At 39.4% G+C, this 20857-nt stretch overlaps 1 long non-coding RNA gene across 1 annotated transcript in view; it reads right to left on the reverse strand.

The window, feature by feature from the left end:
- LOC134473645 (uncharacterized) overlaps nucleotides 1-20857 on the reverse strand; it is a 65837-nt gene that overhangs the window by 35708 nt on the left and 9272 nt on the right. The window lies entirely within an intron of this gene.

A 20857-nucleotide genomic window follows, 5' to 3' on the forward strand; every position in this document is an offset into this window, starting at 1 on the left:
AGCCACTCATATGGGAAAATTAGATGCAAAACTATTTCTATATATAGAAACTTCTTTATAAACACAAACATACACACAGACATACACAGTTTTTGACTTCAGAAAACATGTAGGATATAAGATCTATCTGTACTAATCATGCTTCTGTTTGCTAACAAAAAATTATCAGAAATGAAGACAAATAATCCTGTCAAAAATAACATTAAAAGGAATAAAGTACTTACTAAATTTAGTTCAAGAAGTGAAAGATTTATGTGCTAAAAATGAGATGAAACATTGTTTGAAAATATTAAAGCTGTACATAGATGGAAAGACATCTCAAGTTCATGGATTGGAATACTTAATATTGTTAAGATGACAGGGGCTCCCAAATTGGACAAGTCAGTACTAAAATTCATCTAAAAATGTAAGACTTAAAACAGCAAAAGCAAAGCAGAACAAAGTTGAGTCAGATTTATAAATTTGTAGCAAAGCAGCAAGATATTGCCATAAAGATAGGCATGCAGAGAACAATGGAACATAACTGAGAATTCAGAAATAACCCCATATGACAATGGTCAATTAATTTTTCAACAAGAGCACAAACATCATTTGATGGAGAAGGAGCGATCTTTGCAACAAAATGCCGGAACAACCAGATGTCCACTGCAAAATGATGAATGGGCCACATTTCAGCCCAACCACAATAAAATTAATTCAAAATGTGTTAAAAACATAAACAACGGCTGGGCACGGTGGTGCACACCTGTAATCCCAGCACTCTGGAGACTACTCAAAATTTTGTGAAGGAATGTTGGTAGCAGTATTATTTGAAAGGATTTTGCCCTAGATAGGATATTACGGCAATGGGAGGCCGTACCAAGGGACGTTTACCCTGAGGTCACTTTCCCTGCCCCTATGCAACTTACCTGTGGCCGAAAAGAGTTCCAATCAGCTACTCGCGCATCAGCAATGACACCTTAAGCACCACCCCAGTCGGAAACTATATGTATGCCCCCCACACCACGTTTCTGGCAGAGAAAGCCAGACCCCTCCCCCTGTCGTCATGGGGTTTCTCTCCACGTTCTTAGAATAAAGGCCATTTTACTTTATATTCTCTCTTTACCACGTTGAAAATCCTATAATTATTCATAATAGTAAAAAAGTAGAAACCACCTAAATATTTATTAATTAGCGAACAGAACCTGTACTGTATCCATGCAATGGAATGTTCTGCTGTAATCAAGAATAAATTACTGACACATCTACAACATGAGATGAATCTTGAAAGATCATGCTAAGCGAAACAGACATAAAAATATAAATCATATAATTTCATTTACATAGAGTGTTGAGAATGTCCATAAAACAGAAAGCAGTGACATTAAGGGTTAGAAAAAGAGGAAATGGGGAATAATTGTTAATCGATATGGGTTTTCTGTCTTAGGGTGACATAAATGTTGGAACCAGATAGAAATGATGGTTTCATAATCTTCTAATAAGCTTAAAACCATGGAAATGTGCATTTTAAGGTGGTAAATTTTATGTTATATGAGAGTTGTGAATTATATCTCAACTAAAAACAGATAAATGACCACTCAGAATGAAACACTGGTTATTTGTGTCTTTCAATTTCTTTGTTCATTTCACCTAAGTTGTCAAATTTTACTGACCCATTTATTGACCAATTTATGGATTGATTAGTTTATTATCCTTTTTATCAATATTTTCAAAGAACAATCTTTGGGATTCATAGTTTCTCTTTCTCCCCCCCCCTCTCTCCTCCCCCCTCCTTTCTCATCCCTCCTCTCTCTCCCTATTTCTGTCCCCTCAAACCCTCTCTTTCCTTGCTATTTTTAAAAACCCATCCTCCTGTCGCTCATACTTTTCTCCCATTTACTTTTGATTTAATTTGCTTTTCTGTTTCTAACTTCTTGAGGTAAACTTCATGAAACTGATTTACGGTCTTTTTTCCTCCTTGATAAATTTCCTCTAAGCACTGCTTGAGACACATTCCACAAATTTTCATATGCTTTTTCATTTTATTTCAGTGCAAAATACTTTTTGATTTCCCTTGTGGGTTTTTTCCTTTGGCCCATTGTTTATTTAGGAGTATGTCATTTAACTCCCAATTATTTAGGGATTTTTCAGTTATCTTGCTGTTATCGATTACCGGTTTATTTCTGGTGTGTTCATTGAACACGCTCTATGTGATTTAGGTCTTCTTGCTTTTATTTTATGGTTCAGAATATGCTCTGCCTGGGTAAATGTTCTACAAGCGCTTAAAAACGATGTTTTGGGTGTAGTGTTCTATAAATGTCAATTAGGTAAAGTCGATTGAAAGTATTGGTAACTTCTCCTCCATTATTATTGGCTTTTTTTGTACTTGTCCTTTCAATTACTGTGAGAAGAATGTTGAGATTTCCAACTGCAACCCTAGATTTTTCTATTTTTAGTTGTATCTTTAGCTTTTGTTGTGTATATTTTAAAACTCTGTGTTCTGTGCATGCGCATTTAAGATTTAAGGTCCTTTTGATTAATTGGCCCATTTGTCATCACGAAACATCTCTCTTTGTTCTTGATCATATTCCTGACTCTGAAATCCGCTTCATAGAGCCACAGTAGCTGTCTTTGGATTAAGGTTTGTTACATATTTTTCTGTCTTTTTACTTTTAACCTAGCTGTATCTCTATACATAAAATGTGCTTCTAATAGGCAACATATATTCTTAACATTTCTCCTTTTTAATTGGAATGCTTAGATCATTTCAAGTTTTATTTATACCATCGGTTTAAATTTACACTCTTGCTGCTTTTTTTCTTATGTTTCCTATATAGTTTTTGCTGCCATTCCTTTTATTAACTTTGCTTTATTTTTTGTTAGTTGATCTAGGATTTGCATTAGATATGCTCAGTTTACCACAGCCTACCTTAAAGTAGCATTATACCATACACTTACACTGTTAAATCCTATAAATTGTTTCCTCTCCTCTCCTTGTGTACTGTTGCCACATATGTTACTTCTACATCTCTTTTGAACCCTAACCATATTATTATTTTTATCTTGGAATATAAGTTAATATAGTTAAGTTAATATAAGTCCAAGAAAGAGTAAAAGAAACCAGATTTGCACTCCCATTCAAAACAGTAAATTTAAAGAAAAAAAAAACAGCCCTTATATACACTGGACATCAGGCGATAAAGGAGAATGATTCCCAAGACACAGGAAACAAGACAGGCAAGCTGCTCGGTTGCTGCAGCTCATCCCAAGCAGGCTTTGGCACAGGGAGGAGCAAACCAAGCTTAGCATGCAGGCTCCTGAGTTCAGGGGAGAGTGTGGGGCATCTGGGGAGAGGAAGGTGCTAGAATTCCCAAGTCAGGGCACAAAGAGGAATGTGGCACAGAGAGGGAGTCTGGATATCTGTGCAGCACCCTCCCCACCACGATCACAGTGCTGATCAGCACTCACACGTGCGAGGAAGCATTCAACAGTTGGGGGGAAACACTGAAAAGATGAGTGCCTGTATTCGTCACTTTCCAAGTGCGGAGCAAAATGCCTGACACTTGCAACCTAAAAGAGGACAAGTTTATTTTGACTCGAGGTTTCAGTGGGTTAAGCCATGGACAGCTGTCTCCAAGATGGAAACAGCCTAACAGGTGATATGGTGGGGGCAGAGCAGAGGTAAGGGGAGACAAAGATGAGAATACACCCTTCCCGATCATGCCCACAGTGACTGTCATTTCCTATCAGGCCCGTCTCCGAGCATGAGACAGTTGGAGGACTTTTAAATCTAAACCACAGTAATGCCACAGTCATACCTCCTCTTTTCATGCACCAGATTGGAAAACCCAAAAATTCATGGTGAGTTGGGTGGAGTATTCAAGAAAGTTTTAACTCTACCTCAATTGTGGAAAAAATTAACCCTAGTAGGAGTTACTCAAGGTTTGCCTAACATCATCATAGCAAGGTCCAACATAATTTATCTATACAATCCTAAGGGGGGAAAAATAGTACTTATAGGAATATTTAAAAATCCAGGACTTAATAAAGTAAAATTTATCACATCTAGCATCCAGTCCAAGATCCCTAGGCACACAGAGAAGCAGGAAAACACAATCCATATTGTGAAGAGTAACCAATTAACTTAAACAGACTCAGAATCATCAGCAGATGTTAGAAGTGGCAGACAGGGACACTGAAGCATCTGTGGTAAGTATATCCCATACATTCAGAAAGCTAGGAAGAAGTATAAATGATAAGTTTTTGTAAAAACCAACTTGAATACCTACAGATGAAAATTCAGGGTCTGAGATGGAAAGTTTTGGAGCCTGAAATGGGATTAATAACAGATTAGACATAGCAAAGAAAATATTAATTAATGCAAAGGCACAGTAATAGAAAAATGAAACTCATAGAGAAAGACACATCTTATTTAAAATGACGAGAGCTTCATTGAGCTATAGGAAACTTCAAGTGGCCTAATATGTAAGTAATCAGAACTTCCAAAGGAAAAGAATGTAGGGAGGAAAAGGAACAGAACAAAATTTGTAGACACAAGAGCCAAAAATTTTTCAGATTTGATAAAACCAATCAATCCACAAATCCAAGAAGTTTGATGAAGTCCAGGTATAAGAAACATGAAGACGATGACACCAAAGTCACACTATATTCACACTGCTCAAAACTAGTGATGGAGAAGACTTTAAAGTATCCGGAAGAAAAAAGGGGAATAAGTGTCATATTAGAGATTACAGCCTGAATGGTGGAAGTCAAAAGGACATAGAAATGTTTAAAAAAAGGTCAATCAAGAATCCCATGACTGATGAAAATATCTTCTTTAAAGTAAAAAAGAAGACATCTGAAGTCATTCAAAAGCTAAAAGATTATACACTAGCAATTTCTCCTCCAAGAATTATCAAAGGATATCCCTAAGGCAGAAGAACTATAACACCAGATGGAAATAGTGATCTACACAAAAGAATAAAGAACACCGGAAAGGGTAATGACCTGAGTAGAAGTATTTTAGCGTTTTTGCTATTTGAATATCTTTTTTAAAATTTTAAAACAAAAAAGAATAAAAGCAATACAGAATTTCAAAACAAAATAATAGGAGATTAACAATGGTTAATACACTGTATATTGTTATCTTCAAAGGAGCTGCTCAAATTACAAAATATAGGCATGTAAAAATGATCGAACAATGAAAGTACAAACTGTCCTTTTTGATGAACTAATAGAGATCAGTAGTATAATTATCTGTCTTGTATATATATATATATATATATATACACATATATATTATCTTCATATATATATTTATATATATATATATAATATTTCCCTTCTTTCTTTTCACCTTCAACCCATCCCAGTTGTTCTTTCCTTTTGAGAAGTTTCTCACTTTCACAATACCTATTGTACATTTTGAATCTTATTTACTCTTTCAGTTTTTTGCACTAGGGAGATAATGATATTTATTTGAATATCTTTAAAAGATAAATTATTTCAACAGTATAATAACCATATATTATGTAAAATATACTACATAGTATAAAGTCCAGGAATGGAGAAATAGTAGTGTACTATTTCAAGACAGATAGATGATAACTGATAGATAGATAGATAGATAGATAGATAGATAGATGATAGTTGAATAGAACTGTGATATTGCTTGAAGGTGGACTATGAGAAGTTAAGAATTAGCTATACATTATAAAGGAAACACTAAAACAATATAGTAAAAGGTTATACTATAGCTAATAAACTAATCAAAGATAAAATTAACCATAAAATAATAAATCCAAAAAGCAGTAAAAAGCAGATAAAACACTTAGAATATAAATAGTCACATGATAGATTTAAATATAATCATAATGGTACAGAGGCACCTCACTTCACAAACCCAGTTCTCTCTATTGTCCTATATGCAAACCAAACAGGATGAGAACTGAATCAAATTTCTCAGCAAGGTTAGCATTGACCCTAACCATTGAATTTGACTCAGTCCAACTCAGTTTGTGAGCATAATTATGGAAAGAGTCAAGCTTGTGAATTAAGTATCACTGTAATTACATTAAATGTATATGGTCTAAGTACTCCAATTAAAAGGCAAAGATTGTTAGACTGGGTTAAAAATCAAAACCAAATTATCTGCTGCCTACAAGAAATGCACTTTATATGGACAGAATTATGTTAAAAATAAAAGAATTTTAAAAGATATACTACAGTAACACTAATCAAAAGAAAACTTCTGTGCCTATTTTAATAACATACAAAAGATTTCAGACCTTTGTTAATACTAAATTAAGTAGTATTACAAAACATTGTGCTATTAACAATAGCTTCCAAATAAATGAAGCAAAAATTGTTAAAACTGGAAGAAGTACAGAAATCCACAATTACAGTTGCAATAGTCAATAGGCCTCTCTGCATAATGAGCAGGACAAGCAGGCATAAAATCATTAAGAACATAAGAGACATTCACAACATTACCAGCCAATGGACTTGAATGACACTTACAGAACACTCCACCCAGCAACAGCACAATGCCAGCTCTTTTCAAGTACACGGACTGTTTCCAAAATAGGCAACATTCTGAGACGCAAAACAAGGCACAGTTAATTTAAATGCCTCGAGTCATATAAAACATGTTCTTTCATCACAATAAAACTAAATTAGAGATTGATAACAAAAGGATATCTGGGAATGGTCCAAGTATTTGGGAACTATATAACACAGTGCTAAATAACCTTTGGGTCAAAAAATAAATCAATAAAACAAAAAAAGCAAAAAGCCAAAAAAAAAAGAAGGACTGAGGATTTAGGTGGGTGGCATAAGCACCTGCCTGGCAAGTGCGAGGTCGTGAGTTCAATCCCAGTATCAAAAAAAAAAAAAATCAAAAATGAATTTAACAAACAAAAGTGAAATGACTCTTCCTTTCCTTTCAGAGAAGAGAAATTAATAAGAGGATGACATCCTGTGTTGGATGAGGAAGGGGGAAAGTAGTGCTGTTCAGTGTAAAACTGTCTAAATTTTAGGAGAATTTGGCAGAATTGAAAAAGCAAAATAAACCCTCGGGCACAGTAAACTGTCACCCTTTTGAGATTAGCATGTTGCTTGTCAACCCTTACACTTTTCCAACAAACCCATCCTGAAACCCCGGATAAACCACAAAACCAGAATATTTGCATAAAATGAGGAAGTCGTAACGAAGGGAAAAGCTAAGTAAAAGCTCTAATTGCACTTGCTCTTAATTGATTTAAAAGATCACTAGTTTTGGAGGTCGCACATCTGGTCCTAGGTGATTAGTCCCCCACTACCTTTCCTGTAACCACACCTGTGATGTGTGGGTTTGGTAACAGTTGCCTGGGTTACTTCTCAGGGCTCTAAAGGCTGCTTTTGCTGAAAGCAGACTCTTCACCTTATCCTGCAGATGCCTGCGGGGTGGCTGGCATGAAGAGACGTGGCACCTCCGTCTTCTTTGCTGCCCTGACCTTTGGGTGAGCTTCTACCCAGCTGTGCGTGGAGACATGTTGAATGCCACTAGAGTTAAAAAGTGTTTTCTTTTTCTCTGCCTCTTCTTTTTCCTACCTCTACTCTTGTGCTTCTTCAACTGGTGGTACCAGCTCCACAGAAATTCAGCAGCTTTTGGGACAAATTGACTATAACCACAAGGTCAACTCTTGTGCAAAAAGAAACACCTTTTGGAGCCATGAACTTGGCCAAGTGGACTTCTACACCCTCCAGAAAATCAGCAAAATCCTATTGATCCCTATATTGTGGGGGCAGCCTGACTCCCTTTACCAGCACTAGCTCCCGTCAGCTGAAACCCTCCGATTCAAGTTTTCCCTGTGTATGTGCTTGCAATACTTGACTTGGCCTCGTTCCTACAATCTCTGAGTCAAAAGATCCAGTAACAGTATGTATCAAAAATTTAAAATGATCCTGCCCTCTGGCTCAGCAGTTTCACTTCCAGAAATCCATGTTCCAGCACAGTTGCAGAAAATTATAGGTGCAAGTTTTGTCTATAGCACATCTAAACATCTATAGCACATCTAAACTGAGAGTAATAGTACCTATCTCATAGGTTACGGAGCATTAAGTTAATATTTACTAAGTCCTTAGGACACTGCAACTGCAAATGGTAAGCACTGTAAATTAAATTATTTGATTTTTATTTAAAAAATTGGCAACTGAAATAAATAGATACTTTTCAGAAGAAGTACAAATGGCCAATAAATACACACAAAAATGTTCAACATCTCCGGCCATTAGAGAAATGCAAATTAAAACAACACTGAAATTCCACTCTACTCCAGAAAAAAATGGCCAGCATCAAGAAATCAAATAATAGCAAATGCTGGTGAGGCTGTGGGGAAAAGGAACAATTCTACATTTTTGGTAGGAATGTAAGCTAGCACAGCCATTATGGAAATCAGTATGGAGAGTCCTCCGAAAAATAAAGCTAGAAATTCCTAGCTATGCCTCTTCTAGGTATCTTCTCCTAAAAGGTGAAGACATCATATTAGCGTGATGTTTGCACACCCACGCTTACAGCAGCACAGCTAAGAGCAGCTAAATAATGTGGCCTGTGTGTTCATTAATGGATGAATGGGTACATCAGATACTACTACTCTGCCATAAAGAAGGATAAACTTGAGTCATTTGTCAGAAAATGGATGCAGGAAATAGGGAGATAGATCTTTTGCAAAAGCGAAGACTGAGAGATGGAGAGAATGGGGAGTGGGCAGGGGATAAAAAAGAATTAAGATGTGTAACGTGCATGCACCAACTCTCTGGGAGGACTGAGGTCATCGTATACTGCAAACATGTACTAATAAAAAATTAAAACAATTATTGATTTTTTTAAAAAAAACCAAAACAATAGATATATAGATGTGCAGAGTTGTATTAAGATAGTAAAAAAAAATACAGGAAAATTACCGTCTATCAGTAAACAGTTGGATAAATACAGCATATGGAACATACAGGGTAAAAGGGTCCATTCTAATACACTGAAGAAAATTTTCAACCCCTGAGTTTATTATTTTAGCCTTTGTTTCTGCCAGTGTTTGTTTCCCTGGGCTCTGGATGGCTTGCACACTGTGTCTGTCTGTTTTGGGGGGAGAAGCAGGAAGCTGGTTCTTAACTTCCATCCACACTGACTCCCCTGAACCCTCCCTCATAATTCTGGGCCAGAAAGAGGGATTGGCCTCTGGCTCAAACTCCAATTTGTGTATTAAAAGGAAGCACTTGAGTATCTCTTGTTGTACCTGTCACCTATGGGGAAGGAGGCCCTGGCTGCCAACACCCTCTCACCTCGGCTCAGCTCTGCCTCTGGGGAGCAGGCTGGGAGCCCTGGGTTTGTCACAGTGCCTGATATACTGTGTAAGCTGTGCACTAGCTATGGCACTGCCCCCCAAGCAACAGTCTAGATGCCAGTGTAGTCGCGGGCAGTGACCCCGAGGGTCTCCTCTGCATTGCGCCCTTGTTTCTCTGGCACGGCGTCACTGTGGGACCTGAAGACACAACCTCAGCTGACGCTCGTGGCCAACACCAGCTGTCGCACACTGTGTGGACAGACAGTATAAACCCATGTCAGCTTCCTAGGCTGTTACTGCAAGAACCAAAGCCTTAGTGGCCTAAGACAACAGGAATTCATCATCTTATCAGTTCTAGATGCCAGAAGTGCAAAAGGTGTCAACAAGTCCACGGTCTGTCTGACAGCTCTAGGAGAGAAACTTTCTCCCACCCTTGAGTTTCAGCGCTTCTCGGCAATTTGTGGCACTCCCTGTGGATCATCACTCTAGTCACACGCGGTCTTCTCCCTGTGCATCTTCACGATTCCCCTCTGTTCCTGCACCCAATGTTCCCCTATGACAAGGACACCAGTTACCCTGGATGATGACAGCCAGACAATCTCATTTCTAATGATCTCTCTTTAACCTGGTTACTGTGGCTCTGAACAGACCCTGTTTCCAAATGAAGTCACTCACTGAGGTACTGAGGATTCAAACGTAAACCTATCTTTGGGGTGGGAGGATATTATCTAGCCCAAAACAATTGCTTTGATATGCGGTGAACAAGACAGCACTTTCCTGCTCTGGCCTTCCTCTTAAAAAGCACAACCCCAGTAGAGTCATGAGAAAAGCATCACACACCTGACAGAGTAGAGGGGCTGCCTCCAAGCTGTCAAGGCCAGCACAAACAAGGACTGTGCGTGCAACTGTCACAGCCTGAGGAGCCAGAGGAGACGTGACAACTAAACGCAATGTGGTGTCCTGGATGGGAGCCTGGGACAGAGAAGGACATTAGAGAACGCTAAGGAAATCTAACAACGTATCAACATCATTGCAGCAAGCACAGTAATGTAAGACGATAATAACAGGGAAAACCAGGTACAGGGCGTACCGGAACTCTGTGTATTACTCAGTTTTCCTGTAAATCTAAAACTGGTCTAAAAATAACCCATTGCAAAAACAGAGTTTGACAGCATATCAGAATTCGGAGGGTGTTGCTGAAGCAGTCTTGGAGAAGCTTATAGCAGTAAACACTTACACTGGAAAAGGGAGAAAGCTCTCAAATCAATGATTTTAGCTTCCACTAGAAAGAACTGGAAAAAAAACATGAATGAATAAAATTCAAAGGAGGCAGAAAGGAGAAAAAACCATTAAAGTGGAAATCCGTGAGACACACAACAGAAAAACAATAGAAAACATCAATGAAACAAAAGATTGGTTCTTTAAAAAAAAACCTATGAAATTATCAAACTCTGGCAAGACTAACTAGGAAAAAAGAAAGAATATATAAATGACCAATATCAGTAATCAGGGAGTTGATACCAACACAAATTCTAAAAATATTAAAAAGTTGATGAGAATATTATGAAAAAGTATGTGCCCATAAAGTTAACTACATAGAAAAATAGAAAAATTCTTTCAAAGACAAATTATGAACTATCACTTGAGAGGAAATAGATCCCTGAATATTCCTGTACCTATGAAAGAAATTGAATTGTTTCCCATAGAGAAGACTTCAGACCCACATGGACTCATTAATGAGCTTTACCAGGTATTTATGGGCAAAACAGTATCATTTATACTGAAACTTTTTCAGGAAACAAGAGAATGCACGTTTCTCAACGCGGTGTGAGGCAAACATTATCCTGATTACCAAAATCAAAGACACAGGAAAGGAAAGATTTTCATTTTACCATTTTCTGCAATGTCTTCTAGTACAGTTTTCATGTTTCTTCTGATTTAAGTTTATTGAGCTTTTTGGCTATGTGACTTTGTTTCATCAGATTTGGAAAGGTTGCAATCATTATCTGTTCAAATTTTTCTTCTGTTTGTGGTTCACATTACTTCAGACTCTCCCATGGCTCTGTATATTTTTTCTGCTTTTCCCCACGGTTTGTATTGCTAGGTCTTAAGTTCACTGTCTTTTCTTCTGCACTATCTAACCTACGGTTAGTTTTATTCAGTATATTTCTAATTTCAGCTATTAGACTTTTTCATCTCTAAAAGGTTCATTTCATTTCTTCCTTTTTCTCATTGTATCTATGTTTTCCTTTATCTTCTTGAATATATGGAGCATGTCAACATATTTTCTTCATTTATTAGTATACACTGGCGTATAAGATGCTCACATTCATCTTAGGCAGGGGGCACATGTACTTAACCTATCTTGATTCTTTATATTTCCCTTCCCTGATTCACCCATTTCCCTCCATCTCTAGATTTTTATTGTTTTAATTATTATATTTTTTTAGTTCATCTTTGTGACATATCATGATTAAATTCATGGTGGGTAGCTGGTATGTGTATCTGGTGTATCTTAAATCTTTTTATATCCCTTTCTCCTCTCCCTCCTTCAGTCTCTTGGTTCTATTCTTGTTTGTAAAAGCTCTATCTCTCTGTTTCCTCTTTTCAGTCTTTTAATTTGCTCATTATTTGTACTATGGTGTTTACAGCAGCACAGTTCATAATAGCTAAACCCTGGAGGTGGCCAGGATGTTTATCAATAGATGAATGGATTAAGAAAATGTAGTATCTATACATAATGGAATATTACTCAGCTATAATGAAAGATACACTTGAGATATTTGCAGAAAAATGGATACACCTTGGAAACATATTTGTTTTAGCATCCTTGTGTGCTAATTCCATCAATTTTGTCATTTTTAGTCTATTTCTATTAAATAAGTTTTCACTTAAAATAGTTTGTATTTTTCTGCTTCTTTTCTTTTCTTTTTCTGGTACCAGGGATCGAGCTCATGACCTTGTACTTGCCAGGCAGGTGCTTGTGCCACTGAGCTAAACTCTCTTTCTTTGCATGCCTGGCAGAATATGGCCCCAGGACGATTCTATGTTTTAATCCAGTGATGTGAATACATTATCTCATTCTGCATAGGAAAAAGGCACGCTGGAGATGTAATAAAGTTCACTAATCATTTGACCTTAACGTAGAGACATCATACATGATTATCTCGGTAGGCCCAGTATAATCACATGGGCAGAAATAGAAGAGGAAGACAGATTTGGGACAGAAGAACTATGCTTACCTTGCAATTTACAATGAAGTAATTATGCTACATACTGTAATACAGAATCAGTGAGAGTCCTGAGTTGGTTTTCCTGTGACTAGATGGTCCAATCTTGGGGAAATGGGAAACGATGACACCCCAATTTTTTTGCTTGTGCCCAGATCAGCCCATAATCTCATTTTGGTTGCCGTCACCACAGAAAATCCTGCTTTGTAGGCTCACTGCATGTAAGTGCTGTTTTGAAGGCCTTTTCACGTGAGAGACATCTATGTTTCTTGTAGTCTGTCTTAAGGGTTACAGTTTGGTGCTTTTATGGCAATCTCATGATATTCTGTATTGACTTTAATCAAGAATGTATGGAGATTTGAAGTTGTCTCAGACACACTTATCAGGTCACCACGATTTGCAATGTCAAGTAGTTGATCCTCTAACATAGGCAAAATCAACTCACCTGTGTTATTCATGAATAACATTTATGAATAACAGGTTATAAATCTATTCTTTTGTAGTTTGGGAGACTTTAGTAGTTAGAAAGTAATGCTCAAACTTTCAAAACTGAGATAGGTGAGTGTGTATCTCTGCAAAAAAAAAGGCCCTGGGTCAGCCTGCTTCTAGAAAGTCTGCCAATGTTTGAAACACATCAAAAATCCCAGTGGTCACTTACAGGAGAACATGCCAGATAGCTAACAGCAGCTGTGGAGGCCCTCTGACTTAGCCAGCTTAGAATCCAGGAATCGTGTGGTGTGAGGAGTCCTAAGCAAGGGGAGATGTACCTTGCCGACCCAGGAATGAACTAAGGTTAGAGAAACCAACTGGAAATGCAATCCTGGTGCTATAACTGGAACAGATAAAATCTCAGCGCTGAAGCTGGAACCGCGCCTCTGAAAGCCGGGACTTGAATTTCCTGCCACCGCTGCTGCATCCAAATTGGCACGGCACGGAGAGAGACGTGAAACCTCTGAGAGTGGGAATCGGTCAACGAGTTGAGAGCAGGACTGGCGGGGAGCCCTGCATCAACCTGCAGTGAGTGAGAGGAACAAGGACCCCTCCATAGATAAGGAGGCTCCAACAGAGGACATTCTGGGACCAGGCAGACTAGCTGGAACAGGACGCTGCAGTGACTTTAGTCACATATTCCCCTCTCAAGCAGGATTGGTGGGGAGTGCTTGGTCTGGGTGACACCGCAGACTAAGACTCAGTAGGCTTGCCCAAACCCGGTCCCAGCGCCTGGCGGTGCACCCTAGCAGTGAAGCCTTCAGTAGGTTGATTGACCTGGAGGGGCAGGCCCAGTAGAGGCTGCCTAGTACACTGCAATGGGTAGGAACACCTAGGTGGTGCAATTCAAACAAACTGTAACTGACAAAGAAAGAAATTGGGACTCCTATATATGCTTGTATGGAAGGAACAAAAAGTATGGGAAGAGGTAGCAACAAGAAAGGATCCTCGGCCCCCAATCCTGAGAACACTGATCCAGGAAAGGTAAATGCAAAGGAGAATGAGGCCAAAAAATATGCAATATCAGACATGGTGCCAATACACATAAAGCGATATCTCCGGAGCCTCACAGACAAGTTCAAAAGTGAACTATTTAAAGACCTAAAGCAAGGTATAAGTAGAATAGTTAGAGAAATGCTAAATACTTCCCAAGAAAAAACAGATGGTGGAATGGAAGAATAGAAAAAAAGGGGAGAATTGTTTGATGGAGAAAATAGAGAAAACATAGAATATGTGAAGCAGGTTCAAAGAGATTACCAGGAAACTAAAAACTCTATTGAAAGCTGGCATAACAGCTTGAAAGAAACTAAGGATAGATTATCTGAACTGGAGGACAGATTTGTAAAGTGGGAGCATGAAATGAAAGACTTCTTAAAAATAACAAGAAAACAAACAGCAATAATACAAAGGCTTGAAGATGATAAGAGGATCTATAACTTAAGAATTAAGAACATAAAAGAAGAAGTAGGGACACAAACAATTGAACTACAAAGGCTATTCACAGAAATAATCCAGGAGAGTTTCCCTAATTTAGCAAAAGGTAAAGATACTCAGATGTATGAGGCATACAGGACCCCAGCTACCTACAACCCAAACAGAACTACACCCAGGCATATAATAATCAAAATTCTAGAAATCCAATATAAGAACAGAATATTAAAAGCCATCAGAGGCAAGAAACAGATCACTTACAAGGGAACACCCATCAGAATTACAGCAGACTTCTCAGCACAAACCATCAAATCACAAAGAGTGTGGGGGAAATAACTCAAGCTTTGAAAGAATAACCTCCAGCCAAGATTGATATATCCTGCACAACTGTCCCTAGAAATTGATGGAGAAACAAGGTGCTTCCAGGATAAAGAGGAACTAGGGGAATTTGCAACCACCAATTCAACTCTACAGAGAATACTGTAGGACATTCTAAAAAAAGAAAAATACCAAGATTCCAGAAACAGTGGAAGAGAGGCCACAATGAATGGAGCAGAAAGCGAAATGAAGAAGACAAACTGACAAGTAATAACAGAAAAAGAGCTCAACAGAAATGAGGCACAGAAGGTTGGATGGTAGGAACAGCTATTTTGGAGAAAACAAGACATAATAGCTAGTGCTGATTTAATATCATCTTGTTTTGAAGTCCCATCAAGCTTCTCTTCTGTCTCCATTGGTCTTCACATGTTGTATCTTATTGGATTTTATTATATGTGATAATATAAACAAACACTTTTGTATACAAGGAGATTATACAGAAACCATTCTTAATTTTCTGTTAGTTATTTCTAAATACCCTGTAATACTGTCATTCTCTTGAGTGGTTTTACATTGTCTTGATATGTTTGACGCTACAGTATACGAAGTTATACTTAAAGATTTCAAGGAAAGAGACACTATGGTAATTAATTTTATGTCGGGATATCTTGTGGTGAAACAGTGTTTTGCTTAAATGGTTATGCTTTGACCTGTGCTGTTTTGTTCTTATGTCCTCTTTTATCTCAATCTCCTTTTTTATTATTTACTTTTTTATTTTTATCCTTTTAATTAAGGGAAAAATTTTAAAAATAGCAGGATATATTATAGTAACCCACTTTGATTTCCTATTAACTTGATTTGAAACCCTGTATTGCTCTCACCATCTTCTGTTTTCCTTGATACTACCAAGTTTGAGACTATAGGCAACAACTGTGAAGTCAATAAGATTCACTATGACGCCCATTCTGGTTTGACTACTATCTTCTTTTGAAGTCCTGCAATGTCTCCAATGTTTTGATTTATTGGTTTTGTTCTATACTCTTTTGTTCAATTTTATTATAACTGATGATATAGGCAATTCTTTTTAAGATAGCAAGAGGCATTATGTTAACCATTGTTGATCACCTTGTATTCTGTTTTTTACATTATGTACTATGTCCAGCCTTTTGATTTGACTGACTCTGTTTTGTTATGTCACATTTGATTTTATTCTCTTCAAAAAAAGTAATAAGAACTGTGGGAGTAATAAAACCCAAAATATATAATTGTCATTGTAAAAAAGAGAGGAAAAGAAAGTGCTCTAAAGGATATAACTGCATATATATTTAAGTATATAAGATAGATAACCACATTACTGAGTTTTGTTGGATCATTGAACAGAACTGTTTGTAATCTCATTGTTTGAATGTCCACTTTATATGCTTTAATTTTGTAACTTGAACAACTATTTCTAAGATGATAATATGTAATCTATTAACTAGTGATTTCCTACTGTTTTTTTTTTTCTGAAATTCTGTATAACTTGTACCCTTTTTCTGTTTTTATTTTTCTTTTTTTCCTTAAATAAAATTTTTAAAAAATTCCAGTGGTCACTTGTCACCCCCACCATTTCACCTTGACTTTCAATGCAGCCCCTTTATCTGCCAACTTGAACACAGTTGCCATTCTCCCCCAAAGTGACAGATTGGGAGAGATTGATTTCACTGAGCGAGTGGAATATGTCACACGAGTAAACAAGTTTTGCAACCCATTCTGTGACACTGAAGTGTGGTGCCAATGGTGACTTTTCTTTGTAAAAGAAATCTCAAAAGTAGGGCTTGGGGCTGGGGATTTAGCTCGAAGCATAAGCACCTGCCTTGCAAATGTGTGGTCATGAGTTCAATCCCTGGTACCAATAAAAAAAGAAAAAGACAAAAAAAAAAAAGTAGGGCTTGTAACTCAAAACACTGGCCCATGATCTACCTTACAAAGCCACCTTTCTTTTGTGTAGAAGAGAAGATGTGTGTTTTTGTGTACATCTCCTCACAGAGCTGTGTGAACAAATGTGAGTTAAAGGTATGTATTTTAAATTAGATTCTGAAGAATGGTGTTAAGTTCAAGTGACATTTCTTGGGTAGCTAGATGTCTCTGTGGATGATATAGTTCGTAGACTCATATTCAGAAGCAATCTCTTTGACCCAAGAAGTGAAACCAGAAAAGTGTCCAAAGAGGGCAGGTATTGTACTTATATCTATATTAACACAAAGTGACCAGTTCCATTTTCTTGATACGTAATCATTTGAAGACTGTAAGTCCTGCAGCTGCTGTATTGGTTGGAACAAAAGTGTACACAACATATCCTCATGCACACCCTCCTGAAAAATATGTCTCACAAAAGCAAGCATTGTTGCCCTGTTGTAAACCTCTCTAGCAGTTGTGCTGTAATATCTTCTAGTATTCTATCAATTCATCTAGTTATGGTGCTAGCCAAAAATAAGAATTAGCACTACCTTTTGAACTGCAACTTCTCCTAAAAGTTTACGATAAATGTTTTAAGCAGCAGGTAGGATCAACTCTTCACTCATCATACAGGGATTCTGAGTTTTAGCAATGCGTTTACCCACTGAGAATGGTTCTCTCAGTGCAGACACATTTGATAAAGTGGTCCCCTGCAATAATAGCTCTTATTCTTCATGTTTATGTTTATCTCTTTTGAAAAAACTGAAAAGATTCATCTTTTAGTGCAGGGTGCCTGGTCTCCATGTGGTGAAGCAGTTTTGAAGGTTTTACAGCTTTGTTGGGTAGCCAGTTGCCAAAGTGGGCTTGGAGCGTGAATTACCTGTTGCAGTGGAGCTGTAATATGAATAGGATTCCCTGCATTTTCTTTTACATGCAGCTTCCTGTGGTTGGCAGTCTTAGATTCTTTTGCTCTTTCATCATCGGTTCTCTCCTCTTCAAAGCAGCTCTCTGCTGATGTTTGTTTTTGACTCATTTTGGTTAGTGACTGAAACAAGTGCCCAGTGTGGGGAAGACGTGCAGATGGGAATGGTAAATAGATAAATAAGTAAATTAATAAATTAATAACATGGGGGCCATGCTTGGACTAAACCATGTGTTTGGTTCTGACTGAACACCTGCTACCAGATGCAGCTGTACAGTTGAAGCATGTCAACTCTCTTGCCACTAGAAAGTCTGCCGCCAGATACAGCGTGTCACTTGTCACTCACTGGCAAGGTTTTGATAAGAGCCTGCCACAATTCATTTACTATGTTCTCTGTGCAGTCAAAGTTCCCCGCTAATGCTAACCTGATTTACAGTCACTCCTCAGTGCCTAGCATCTCCACTTTAGCTCCTCTCCAGATCATCAAGCACTAGCCTTTCAGAAGGATCAACTAGATCCTCTGCACAGCTCACAGTTGGCTTTGCATTGCTTGGGTATCTACTGCACAAGAAGTGAGCTCAGGCGGTTCCGAAAACCATGGGAACAGCTGTAAATACAAACAGAGGCTTAGCTCACACGCTGCCCACCTGCTGTATGGCCCAGTTTCTAACAGGATTGGGGATCCCTGCTGTGCTATATCCAGATTCCTGGATGTTAAGATGGGAGGGTGAATCCATTTCCTGTTCCTCTCTCATGACTGACTGATAATAGTCTCTGGTGCATTTTAAATATTGAAGCAAGAATCCAGTCTAGATTATTCTGTGGGCCAATGCAGAAATGGAGTATTCCAAAAGCTCCCTCGGTAAATTTTATAGTGCAGCTAGGGTTGAGAGCCATTGACCTAGGTGATGTATATTAACTATTTTATTTGTAGAAGGGATCTGCCACTAGCTGAGCACTTGCCACCTGCTGGGCACTGTGTTCGATATTTTACTTGTCTATCTCCTCTAATCCTCATAACAATCTTGTGAAGCGGGTGTTTCATGCAGCTGGAGATTCAGGGGGCTGAGCACCTGCCCCAGTCACCTGCCAGCAGGTAGGATGCTTTGGAATTGAGCCACCAGCTACCTGGTCCCAATGGCTCTTTCTGCTTCACACATTCTTGTGCCTTTCTGACCCTGAAATCAAAGCATGGGCTGCCCAGTGCTGGCCTCTGTGGACAGCAATCAGGCCCATGGGCCAGGATGCCCTGGACAGTGGTGGGGCTCCACTCACTTCCCTGCAGCCCCAGAGAAAGGCTGTGGGCTGAGAAAATCATTCTCACCCACTCCTCACCTCAGAGCCCCTCCTGACACTTCAGTCCCCATCTCTGCTCCTGCTAGAAGCTGCTGGAAGCTGCAGAGTAGACTACTCTTCGGGCTCTTGGGCCCCACATGCTATCATGAGGGGCTGACTGTGAAGCGGGATAGATTTCTAGGGTTCTTCACCCCACTCAGACCTGGGGCAGGAGGGCTGGGTAGAGCAGGCAAGGGGTGGTCTCAGCAGGTCACAGGCAAAGACTCTGCTCAGTGCTTTCATTGTGAAAACGGAGAACCATGCCCAGAGTGGCCAAGAGGCTATTCAGACCTGGGGGAGAAGGACAGTCAAGTTTCCCAGCCACCTTCCCTCCCCTCCTAAGGACTGTGAAGGGGCCTCCGCTGCTCTGAGCTACCCTGCCAGCCACAGCTCAGCCAGGTGTGGAGAGACCTGCTCAGAGCCCCTCCATGGGCTGGCACAGGGCTGAGGGGCTGCTGCAGGGGCTGCTGCTCCTTGCTGGCTCACCCTCCCTTCCAGGGGCCTTGATTGAGGCATGTGGTTCCCTTGGAAACAGAGCCGCTTGTCTCCTGGGGTCAGCAACACTTAATCTGCCTTCCTGCAATTTTGATGCTGGTGGGGGAAGGGACCCCAAACTCCCCTCCACATTCCCACACCACCCCCTCCACTTGAGGCTTCATGAAACACACAGTTCCCTCCCCAGCCTCTCTCAGCTTCCCCATGTGTGTGAGCATGCATGTGCACATGCACGTGAGCGCACACACACACACACACACACACACACACACACACACACTTTCTCCCAAGCTCGGGGAGCTTCTAATGACTCTGCTTCTAACCCCCACTTGAAAAGGAACAATCAGATCCCTACTTATTACTACCGTTTGTGCTCAGGGCTTCCTAAGGACTAGAACTGGAACACCTTCACTCTCCAAAACCTATCTCCATACCACTACAATCAGATCAGGAGTAGGAGAGGAGAATCTCCCCAGGTAATCCACTTTCTTTGCTCTCTATCTCCTAAGAGACTTCAGTGTGTACAAGGGAAGCCAAGGACACATTGAAGCATTACATGGAATACAACGATGGCTTAAGTCCTCTGCATTGTAACTCATCAGCACACACACTGCCCCTGGCAGACTACAAACCCTTCAAGGGCTGTCTGAATCGCACTGTGGCTCCCTTGTACCTCCGGGCCCAGTAGCTTTGTGCTGAATAAGGTTGTCCTGGGCTTCAGAAAGGTGGAGATGGGCACTTTCTGAGCAAAGATGGATAGGGTCCCTCATCCGGTGCTCTGATTCTCCCCCAGGAAAACAGCTGATGTCAAAGAAGAAAGGAAAGGCTGTCCAAATAAAAGTTTACAAAGAGGCCGGCAAGTGGAAGGAGCCACAGCCAATCAACCCAAGAAGCCAGTACAAAAATGGACCACAGAGTTTGGAGGCTACAGTGGAGGGAGAGGACGGATTGAAGGCAGAGCTCTCCACCAAGACCACGTAGAACCATGGCAAGAGCTTTTTAGCCACATTCAGAACCCAGGGTCCCTGGAAAGAGGTCTTGATGGTGGAGAGGTGAGCATGACCCTCAAAACCTGTCTGGGATCCTTTCCATCATGCAAAACAATCAGCAGCCACAAGGGGCTCTTGGTAACTACCTGTATGGTGGGGACAAGGAGGAAGGCATCAACTTCTCTTTTTAATTATAAAAGAAATGTACACACTTGGCAAAGAAATCAAAACCATATAGACACTGTTGTTATGAACAGAATTCCTCCCCCTCCCCCAGCCCCACTCCCACCCTCCAGGAAAACTTATCCTTCTTACATACCCTTCAGTAGAGATTCTTCATTCTAATGGCGCAGGAGTTCATTTCACAGCTGTGTGACCAGCCACCTAGTGACAAATCTTTAGTGTTTCTAA

The sequence above is a fragment of the Cavia porcellus genome, unplaced genomic scaffold (assembly GCF_034190915.1).
Source record: "Cavia porcellus strain 051 isolate PalLab524CR breed Dunkin Hartley unplaced genomic scaffold, mCavPor4.1 scaffold_28, whole genome shotgun sequence".
Taxonomy (NCBI): Eukaryota; Metazoa; Chordata; class Mammalia; order Rodentia; family Caviidae; genus Cavia; species Cavia porcellus.